We start from the raw sequence: 11,146 nt of genomic DNA on the forward strand, positions 1-11,146 counted from the left end.
CATGCTTGAGTTTTTACTTATACATTGTTCTGCTTACGATGCCTCAAAACATTCTCCTTTTTCTCACTTCTCTCTTCTCCATCTGAACTCCTGTCTAGACTGCAAAACCCACTCCACAGGGACTCATCTACCCAGTCTCTAAATCACTGTTCTATAACCATTCTTTGTATATTGTAGCACCAATCACTGTGTATTACACATTTCTCTGCTGCCTTCAACAGTTTATAAGTTCCTGGGACTTCCTCTTTGTATCCCCCAGCATCCGGTGAATTGTCTGCCACATGAATGATTATGTACACACTGAAAATTTCATATCAATTTTTCAAACATTTCACAAAATTCCCTTACTTCCCTTCAAACCAGAAAAATGCAGGTGTGAATCTGATGTGTACTTTTCTCTTAAATTTAAAGTCCATGTTTGAAACAGAATTCTTATCAGTAGATAAGCATTCATGATTACTAAAGAAGGAATTCTTAAGTCGCTCATTAAATCTTAGATTTTTCTTTTGCCCAATTATAAAATCACAAGTCACAATCACTTTAAAAATTGTATAAAAAATTTGCACAGTATCTCCCTTTAAACCAAAAGGGGAGATTGTACTTTATGCCTTCACACTTTATGCTACAGTGCCTAGCACAAAAAAATATTTGTTGTAAACATTTAAAAAATACTGTGCTCGCTTCAGCAGCACATATACTAAAATTGGAATGATACAGAGATGACCAGCATGGCTCCTGAACAAGGATGACATGTAAAAAGTTATCCTCTCTGGGAGTGATGACAAGCCCCTGCCAAATGCCAGTTCTTTCCCCCAGTCCAAAGAGCTGACCTGCATGCTCCCTGCTATTCCCTGGGCTCATCAGGCTTTCCCTCTGGATCTTCTTTCTTTCATATTTTCATCTGCCTCCTAGTGCCCAGGCATCGCCAGCAAAGCAGAGACGCTGCCAGACTAGTGGTCTGCACTCATGTCCTCCTTTACTTGCCCCATTGCCCCTCTGCCATTTCTTCCTCTCACCAAGAGTCAAAGGGAATTTGTTCATTTTGCTAACAACTTGCAGACGCTTTCAGTTCAGCAAAGAGGTTGACTTACTTTATTCCCTGGTGGGAAAAGAAACATGACATTTCCCTCATTATTAAAGCACCACTTTTTCTTGCTACAAAGGGAAAATTCAACATCATACAGCCCCCAAATGCAACTTTTAATTAAATGGCACTTTGCCTCCACATTTTAAAACCTTCTTTGGTGCGTGCGCACATGCACGTGCGTGTGCGCACGCACACACACACACACACACACACACACACACAGATGGAGGAGGCAGGGAGTTTCTCACAAGGCTCTGAACACCTCAGTTCTGCATCCGGGGTCTTTCAGCATCAGCCCCTGCCCTACACCTCCCCTGCTTCCCACTGTTTTCCCATTCTACAGTCCTGCCCCTGACAGTTTGGTTTCCTCGGCAATGCTGCAAGCTTATGCCCTCAATGCCTTTGTGCTTGTGATTTCTGCCCTCATCCTTCCAGGCTTCCAAACCCTTCACTGACTACAGGCTGCACAGTAATCCCTCTCTAACCCACATGGTATTTTAATGCTATAGTGCCTATGTTTACATTTATTCAAATTTTTTCTAGCCTTATGCTCATTGTTCTGTCTTGACCCTCCAACTAGCCAGACCGTGAGCTGGAGAGAGGGCATGGGCTCTGAAGTCAAGCAGCTGTTGGCTCTGGAGCCTAATTTCTGAGCTACGTGAGGCCCAGTTTCATTATTTGTAAAATGAAGTAATAAACACCCACCCCTTGCAAAGTTGAGAGTTGCTCTGAGCATTAAATGAGATCCAGCATGTGAAATTCCTGGCCTTCTTGCCTTTCGTCAACTGTCTTCCCGCTCCCCTGAGGGCAGGATCCGATCCTACGCTGGTTCCCCGGTTCACAGAATGCCTAGCACAGTAACGCAGGACATGATCAGCAGCAATTGTTAAAGTGCACAGAATTAACAAAGAGCTGGAAACATAATCTCAGTTGGCAAGGAAATGAGACAGATCTTTAAACACTCAAAACCAATGTGCCACTAGAATTGAAATGTAAAATGAGATAGCATAAAAAAGCAGACCAGTCATGACACACAGACCGTTTCTATGCCTAGAAAGATATTTTACTGAACACACAGAAAAGCAAATGTCCTGTTTCTAACACCTTTGGCAAAGGCTTCCTTGAGTCTTGCAGGGACATGCAATAAAAAGATGTCTCCTTCAGCCTTTTAAATTGAGTCCTGATTAGCTCATACCTTATATTAAATCACAAGGCAGGGGCTTAAAATACTACCACCAGATAGGAAGCACATTTCTTTAGTTTCTATGCGAGCACAAAAGTGCTGCACAATTCAGCTATGGTCATTTGCCAGTTGTCTCATTCTTAACCTTAGAAGACAAGACAAAGAGGCCCTTAGTTTGAGCCCTATCAGCTACACAGTGGGTGTGAGGAGAGTGAATATCTCCAATTTGCACGATTCCTATAATTTCCTATCACTGACTGGGAAAAAAATGCCATCCGTTCACTTAAGAGGTTTCATTGAAAAGCAGAACACTTCTTTCTGTTTACTTAAGCACCAAACTAGAATATGAAGAAGCACAATAAATTCTAAACATGGTGCACATCTGGTCTGAAAACCACAATCAATTTATTGCTGCATCTGAAACATTTTCAGCGACTGTCATATAATATATTTTCACACATTTCTAACAAGACATTTTCTTGGAACCAAAATAGACAGGTATATCTGTCAGTTCAATTTCTTGCAAATGAAAGAGAAAATTATTTGGCTCAGATGCCTGTACTGTCTTTGGAGCAGTGTAACTATCATATGAGAAGGGTATTAGTCAAAGATGCCAGGAGCTCAGCATTTACTTCCAAAGAGTGAAATTATTGGCTACACAGAAAAAGAAAAAAAAAGATATACGCATGTATGCATGCACCTTCCCTTTTTTTCCCATTCCAATAGAACCATCTATTGCATTTACTTGAAAGAGATGTACCACAGTCTTGTTAAGCCCATCTATCTCCCAGTACTAAAACACTGGACTCCCTATTAATCTTTTGATCTCTGCAGCTCCTAAAGCAGAAGTTTATTAAAAGTTTTATTAAAAATTAAAATGCAATCAAAATCACATTAAAATGCTTAAAACCTCTATATTTTCACCCTAACCCCTCATGGGCATTCACAAGGAGAGTCACAATGGTATTGAATAGCCAGAGAAACCCATGCCCAATAAAGAGGGCTGCCAAAATATCCCAGTATTGGCCCCAGTGAAACCATTTACTGGCTCACCGTTGGCTGCATAATCTGCCTTTAAGCACTTTCTCCTCTGTAAAAACCCCAGAGCTCCTTTAACAGCCTTGTCTCGGCATACAAAACTTTCAAGTGACTAACCCTTCCCTACCCAGCCCTTGAGTCCCTCACACCAGGCATGCAGCTTTGACCTTTCCTGATAACCCACTCAAAACACGTTCTGCTTGTAGGGCAGGCAAAAAATGCATAAAGGCAAGATTATCTGATCTTTGACAAGGTTCACAAACAGACTGGACATTGTCAACCCTCTTTCATACTTCTGAGCCTTTGCCTGTGTTGTTCCCTCCACCATGAATGTGGTGGCTGACTTTGCCTGGTGAATACCTCAGCATGCTTCAGAACTCAGTTCAACTAGGACTTTTTGGTGACACTTTCCCTGACACCCCTCCCTTTGCTGAATTAGGTGGCCCACTCTCTGGTATGAGATGGAGCATCCCATACAACCCTCCTCCAACTCCACCCCACCACACCCCAGTAGAGTATAGGATGTGTCAGTATGCCTGTCTTCTCACCAGCCTGCAAGCTCTTCTGGACAGGACTTGTGTCATCTTCTCTGTATTGCCAGCACCTAGGATACTGTCTTGCATAAAGAAGGAACTCCTCAAATATAAAGAAGGGACTCTTCAAATATACTGAATGAAAAACCAATAGCAGCAAGCCAGAAAAATCCTGATGGTGTCAGAATGGTTAAGAGCTTTGCTTGGTTCTCCACGAGCAAAAAAGAGAATCTCGGAAAAAAAGGCAAAGTCAGAGTTTTCAGGTCTTTCAACCACAAGAGCTCTTAGTAAGGAAAATTCAGCTGATCGTATGGAGCTAAAGGAGGGGAATGTATGCTTTTACAACCTGGGCCTGCAGTCTTGATATGAGAATTAGAGAAACACAAAAGAGATATGGAAAAGCAGCCCAGAGAAGGGGACTCACGGGATGGTAGTGAATGGCAGATGAAATGATGAGCACTCAACAGTTACCAGGGCAGTATCAAGGTAAAGAAGCCAGGAAGGGGGTAAGTCAGATAAGGAAGGAGGGGGAGGAACATACGGTTCACGAGCCATATTATAGCACCTAGAATGGCGAAAGATTTCTTTGAATATAGAAAGAAGGACAACCAGGAAAAATGTAGAAAGACTCTCCAGATGTCAGCGAAGAAAAGGAGGAAACCACGGGGAAGACCGCTTGAGGCCCATGAAATGAAATGACCCCACCTGTGTGGAGTTGAACAAAGACGACTGCCCCGATGAACAAATATGAGGCTGATTCTGTACTCAGGTTCGCAGTCTAGAATTCACACAAAACCCCAAAAGCTTCCAGAGAGCTCGGTGAGTTCGGGCAGAAGTGTAGATGGGATTGCAGGAGCCCCAGAGGCTGCGGTGCACAGGAGCACATCGCGTTCCGCCCGCTTCGGCAGCAGTGCAGGTGTGTTTGCAGGAGAATGTCTAACAGCAGCTGAAATAACCAAAAACAAAGTGGTGAATGGCTGCCCTGGGCCAATATGGGGACAAATTGGCAGAGCAGAGCATTGCTCTGCAGACCTCTCCAAATGTTTGAGAATTCTACCATCTCTCCTGAGGTGCCCTTGAAAAGGCTAAGTGGAAAGGTAGAGCCTTTTAAAATTTTATGTGGTTTCTAAAGCATCTTAATTTTTAATAAAAAGTTCTTAATAACATTCTGGATAAAAGACTATGGTACTTACAGGATCCTTTTTATAATGCCAAAATCTTTGTGCAATATATGTATATATTTTTTAAAAAGACCACAGTTTGGCAAATGCTGGTGGCCTTTAACACTTACGATTATTCTCCTTCCGTTTACTCTACTGCTTGATGCGGTGGCCAAGAGCAAATCCATCCAATTCTCTGCCCTGACTTTGCTTCGTTGTGAGGTGAGGAATTTACTTATTTATTTATTTATTTATTTATTTATAGATTTTATTTATTTATTTGACAGAGAGAGAGTTAGCGAGAGCAGGAACACAAGCAGGGGGAGTGGGAGAGGGAGAAGCAGGCTTCCCGCTGAGCAGGGAGCCCGATGCGGGGCTCGATCCCAGGACCCTGAGATCACAACCCGAGCCGAAGGCAGACGCTTAACGACTGAGCCACCCAGGTGCCCCGAGGTGAGGAATTTAAAGCGAAATGTAACACAGAGGTAATTTCCAACAGCCTTAGCCACTGAAAGTGTTCATCCAGCCGATACTGTTTAACCTTGGCTTCTGACACACGTACTGAAGGCCCAAGCATGTCTAGAAACAGGTACCTGAGGCACATTTTGGGGGATGATGGCTATCTGGGTGTCAACAACTACAACTAAATAAGACACCCACCCCTAAGTGTAGAATAGAATCCTGGCACCCTCTTGTCATTTGAGTAATGCTTTGCAATTTACAAAGTGCCTTCTTTGAGCCTCCAAGAAGTTCTAGGATTCACCCAGAGTCCGTGGCTTGGTGCCAGAGCCAGAAGCTTCACAGACTCCCTTCCTGCGGGTCCAGGCTCTGGGAGCATTCTGACTAGAACACCTGTGGCCAGAATTCATTTAGCAATAAAGTGTAGTGATTAAGAGCCCAATTCTGGAGTCATTCAGAGAAGCAGACTATAAGCTAGACGGGAGGAGGACACAGGGAAAACTGCCAAAGCTAAGACATCAGCTGAGGATGGACTGAACACTGTAGTCAAAGGACAGCCCAGAAAACTTCCTCAACCCAGGAAAGAGGGGGTACCAGAGCTTCGCCGGGAATGAGTAGTGGGAAGCCATTTTGGAGAAGACAAACATTTTAGGAAGAGAAAACTGTATTTCATGCATCCTAAGCATTAGCGAATTGCTGAAAGCTCAGACCTACTAGAGTAGATAAATGTGTCATTCACTTAGAAAATGAATCACTTGGTTTCATCTTGTTAGCTTTTAGCAAGAGAGATATGTAAGAAGTGCTTGGAGAGAAGGACAAAGTTCCCCCCAAGACCAAACCCTGTGAAAGCAATGGGTTTTTCCAAGCCTTTAGTATCCGATTTATGCAATTAGATTTTCTTTTAGCTTCTTAAATTCATGTTGTGGGTTTCAAAACTCTCTTCTGAATTCAAATTTTGGCTTTTCTTCCAAGGATTAAGAAGTTACCAATATCCACACCAAATCTGAGGTATTGAATGTTACATTTATTCACGTTCACATTTATTCACATGTATGGAGCTTGACTTATTTTCTAAGTGAAAGACACACTGATCCTACTCTATATAACTTAGCCTTTTTGTACCTCAATGTTCTCATCTGTAAAGTAGGAAAATTAGCAGTACCTGCTTATGGGTTGTCATCAGGATTAAATAAGTCAATGTACATAAAATACTTGGCATAGTGGCCAGCATAACAAGTGACAAGTAAATGTTAGCCATTATTCATATTCCAATGAGTGCTTTGGTTTCTATAAATCATAAAAGGTGATCCTTGAACACACGCGTGCAAGAAGTTTCCAGTGGTTTGTTAGGTCTGTGAAATTTGATCTTCCCTGCCTTTCTTGGCAGGAATCTTAACTAGCTAAAGTTATTGATCCAGGTAGCAAGATCCACACCTCTACATGACTGTTTCCACTCAATGAAAATTTCCAGAAAGTATTCATTTCAGGCTGAAATTGTCCATGCTTGGTCTCAACCCAATGGAAACTCAGTTGCTTTGGAAGATGGGAACAGAATCCATCCCCTGATTTTCAGTGGCTGGAGTTAAGAACAACTAGACTTTTTTCTATCCCAAAATAATGTCTTATAGCTGAACTTTTAAAAACCACTAAACATAATAAGTTTAAGCTTCCCTTAGCCCTGAATACAATAGGTGACCACCTGCTTTAAAGCTCCTGTTATTTTTAAGATTTTTTGAAACCTCCTTTCAGACAAAGCAGTCCCAAGTAGAAAGTTTTCTCTTTTATGTCCAAGTTTTTCAGCTGAAATACTCTACATTTTAATAGTTGCTTCTCTGATTTTTCTCTTTTAACTTCATGACATATTTTGCAGCTCCGAGGTGCTGTTAAAATGATTTGGGAAGGTATTTTTAACATAGATTAAATGCCAAAACCCACCAGACATATGCAGCCACAAGTCCTTCTCTTCGTGATGCCAAGACAGTCAGATCCAGTGTTTGGAAACATCAGTTTCTCAACCACAGATAGAGCAGGGCCTGCAGCTTATGTGTATACCCAGCCCCTTACCCAGTGCCCAATACAACGGATGAGTGAGTGGGTGAATGAACAATTGGGCATTGTGTGGACCAAACTAGCAGATGGTCTACTGAATATTTTACTGATCTGGGTATCTTGGAAATGTTGTAACATTTCTTTCCTTATAGGAAGGAAAGGTTTCTTCTCTCTTTGTCCTTATCACCACCAGCTACCAGTAGCCAAGTTACAGAAGTAATGGGTACATATCTCCAAACCCATGACCACTCAGAATCAGAGTTGTTCTGGCTGCACGGCAATCATAGTCCAACCTGCCCGGAGAAAAGTGACTCTGAAATGAGACTTCTCTGAACACCCTCCCCTCTGCCACACTGCCACAAACCAGGAATCAATTGTGATCCAAATCAGGCAATGCTTGGATAGAAGGGAAAGATGGAGGGAAGGGAGGGGAGGGGGATTTGATACAGGAGAGCAACACTTGATTCTTCATCAAAGGAGCCACCAGGCTCTGTAAACTTTCCAGGGTTAGGGATGCAGAAATGACGGTCCAGGAAAACATGCACTCCATTCACAGGTCCACTTCGACAAATTATGAGCTCTAATGAGCCTTAGGCTCCTAAAAGGCAAAAACCATGTCGTTTGCTACTTTGTATTCTCAAGGGGCCTACTGCAATACCTGGAATATAGGGAGGGGGAAGCTTAAGTATTTGCGGCAGGAAGAAAAGAAGGACTGAGAGATGGGAAGGAAGGAAGGAGGGAGGGAAGGAAGGAAGGAAGGAAGGAAGGAAGGAAGGAAGGAAGGAAGGAAGGAAGGAAGGAAGGAAGGAAGGAAGGAAGAGAGGGAGGGAGGGAGGGAAGGAGGGAAGAGTTGAGTCTCCTCTGGGGAGAGCACATCCCTGCCAGTTTATTGTGGCTACCATGACTTCCAGATGTCTTGCATTCACCTCTTTCACTCATTTGTGCCTGGACCATTTTCAGTTGTCTGGACAACAGGGGCCAAGAGGAGGATCTGAAACTCACATAAATGATACCAACCTGAATTAGGTTGGTGAGTTATCTTATATCTCCTATGCATGTGTGGTTTACTTTAAATGTAGTGTATAGGCTGGGGGGCGGGGAGCAGGCATGGAATGCTATAAAACGTGGAACTGCATTATTGAAAATCATCAGAGGCCTTCACTTGAGCTTTTGAGGCTTGTAGGCATGGGAAATTAGAGCCCTGGAGCATGGGATGCTATCTTCGAAAAAGAAGACCAGATTCTCTGATTAGGCTTCAGACTCTTGGAATCTCCTGATTGTTCACTTCATACCAATGATCTGGGAGAACTGCCAGAAGGCAAGTTAATGACACTGCTGGCTGAATTGGGAGGGAGCCACCTGAAATATTAGTAATCGACCAAAGTGAAGAAATAATTGCAGGCTGAGTAGGTTAGAAATTTAATCTCCACAGTACTTACCCATAAGTAAATAAGGTTCAACTTATAAAACATTATGAAGAAAAAGGGCTACCACACACACTCATTATCGTGTACCTTAGAAAACTGGCTCCATCTGGACTCAGCTATGCCCTTCTCAGAGCTACATGCCAGTGGGATGGCCCTCAAAACAGCGTAGTCTCCAAACAGGAGATACTTAAAAATGTAAGCCCTCAGTCCTAACTCACCAGGACTGAACACAGCATGCCCACCACCCTTCATGACCCAGTGAGCACTGAGCACCCACCATTTGTCAGCCATTTGTGCTGGATGCTAGAATAGAGACAAGGAAGATCCCATCTCTGGAAAGTTTGGTGTATGGTGGCAAATGGTCCTCCCCTTAAAAGAAATAACAGGGAACTACATTCCTAACTTGGAAACTTCTGGACAAACTTTGGATTTCCATGCTGGGAAGTCTTGCCTACGTGCAAGTTCCTCTAGCCAAGCTTGTGGAGAACTACCTCTTTTGAGTCAGAAGACACCAGACAGGGCTAGAGAGGCTGTCAGCCTCTGGCGGGTGGCTGGCTTCCCTCCAAAGTGTCAAAGAGGAGAATGTGACCTCTATGCACTGCCTCGTTTCTTGTTTTCCCTCCTGTTTTTGCAATAAGCCATACACCAGAATCATTGAGGGCACTTTCTATTTTTTATTTTATTTTAAAGATTTTATTTATTTATTTGACAGAGAGAGACACAGCGAGAGAGGCAATACAAGCAGGGGGAGTGGGAGAGGGAGAAGCAGGTTTCCTGCAGAGCAGGGAACCCGATGTGGGGCTCACACAACCCAGGACCCTGGGACCATGACCTGAGCCGAAGGCAGTTGCCTAACGACTGAGCCACCCAGGTGCCCACACTTTTTAAAAATATAGATTCAGTCTTGCTGAATTAGAATCCCTGGACTGGGTGAAATCTGCTTTTCAGACAACTTTTACAGGAAATTTTTATGACAAATTAGAGAACCACTGGGTAGTAGAAAGAGCACATATTTCAGAGCCAGATAAAACTAGATTTGAAACACAGCACTGACAATTAATTGACATAATTAACCCTAGGGGACCTGGTTTAATTACTTAACATCTTTGTGACCCAGTTTCCCATGCAGTAGAGTGGAATAATGCCTAGTGTTGTTACAAACTTCTAATGGAGTATGCAAAATACCCAGCACTGAAGCTACTAGCATAATATCCTCCCATCTCCACTAAATGTCTGCTCCCAGAAAACATCTTATACCACCAGTATTTTATGATTTGGTTTAAATTTAAGTCAAAGTTCTCCAGGATTATCTTATGGATTTATCTCTAGCTATGAAAAGATGAGTTTTGTTCACTAATTTTTTTTTAAAGATTTTATTTATTTATTTGAGAGAGAGAATGAGAGATAGAGAGCACAAGAGGGAAGAGGGTCAGAGGGAAAAGCAGACTCCTTGCTGAGCAGGGAGCCCGATGTGGGACTCGATCCCGGGACTCCAGGATCATGACCTGAGCCGAAGGCAGTCGCTTAACCAACTGAGCCACCCAGGCACCCTTGTTCACTAATTTCAAAACTCTAAGAAGCGTATTGTAAATAGGAAAGATTCAGGGGATTGAATTAGTTTTAACCATGGGGATGAGTTATGGGTATCCTTCCCGAGAGAGACAAAGTCAATTAAATTACTGGGAGCAAGAGGTACAAATCTAGGGAGAATTATAGGTAAGGAGGGAGGCCACCATTTTGTCCCCTTACATTTCTGTAATGAGTTACCCTTTATTGCATGATGAAGATGCAATATACAAAGAGCACTGGACTAGGAACCCAAAGACCTGGGTTCAAATCCCAGCCATGTAACTGTGGACAATTCTCCCTGAGTTCTCCCTGAATCTCAATCACTTTCCCCATAAAATGAAGGATCTAGGCTGCTAAATCCTACTACATTAACTTAAGGGTTTCATATCTTTTTAAAGTACAGAATATTCAACTAATAGTCACGTAAATGAAGCAGGAAGGCTCTGGCAGGCACCAGAGTATTGAAGAGCAAGGAAGACCTTCCAGGGAGGTGAGCACCTAAGAAGCACAAATCTTGAATGTCTCAGAGGAGTCTGATCTTAGAGTTTACCCTGAATTTGCCAGCCCTTAACCACTCTGACACTCAAGTGAGTTGGCTGCAGCCCCAAGTTCTTGGTAAAAATAGGAGCGGGCTAAGTGTC

The 11,146-nt window shown here is 42.9% G+C and overlaps 1 pseudogene; it reads left to right on the forward strand.

The window, feature by feature from the left end:
- The first annotated feature begins 673 nt into the window (after window positions 1–673).
- Window positions 674–772, forward strand: LOC114213207 (U6 spliceosomal RNA; annotated as a pseudogene).
- The last annotated feature ends 10,374 nt before the right edge of the window (window positions 773–11,146 follow it).

Source organism: Eumetopias jubatus, unplaced genomic scaffold, assembly GCF_037043125.1.
Source record: "Eumetopias jubatus isolate StellerSeaLion01/CBP00866 unplaced genomic scaffold, mEumJub1_p1.0 scaffold_3, whole genome shotgun sequence".
Classification (NCBI taxonomy): domain Eukaryota; kingdom Metazoa; phylum Chordata; class Mammalia; order Carnivora; family Otariidae; genus Eumetopias; species Eumetopias jubatus.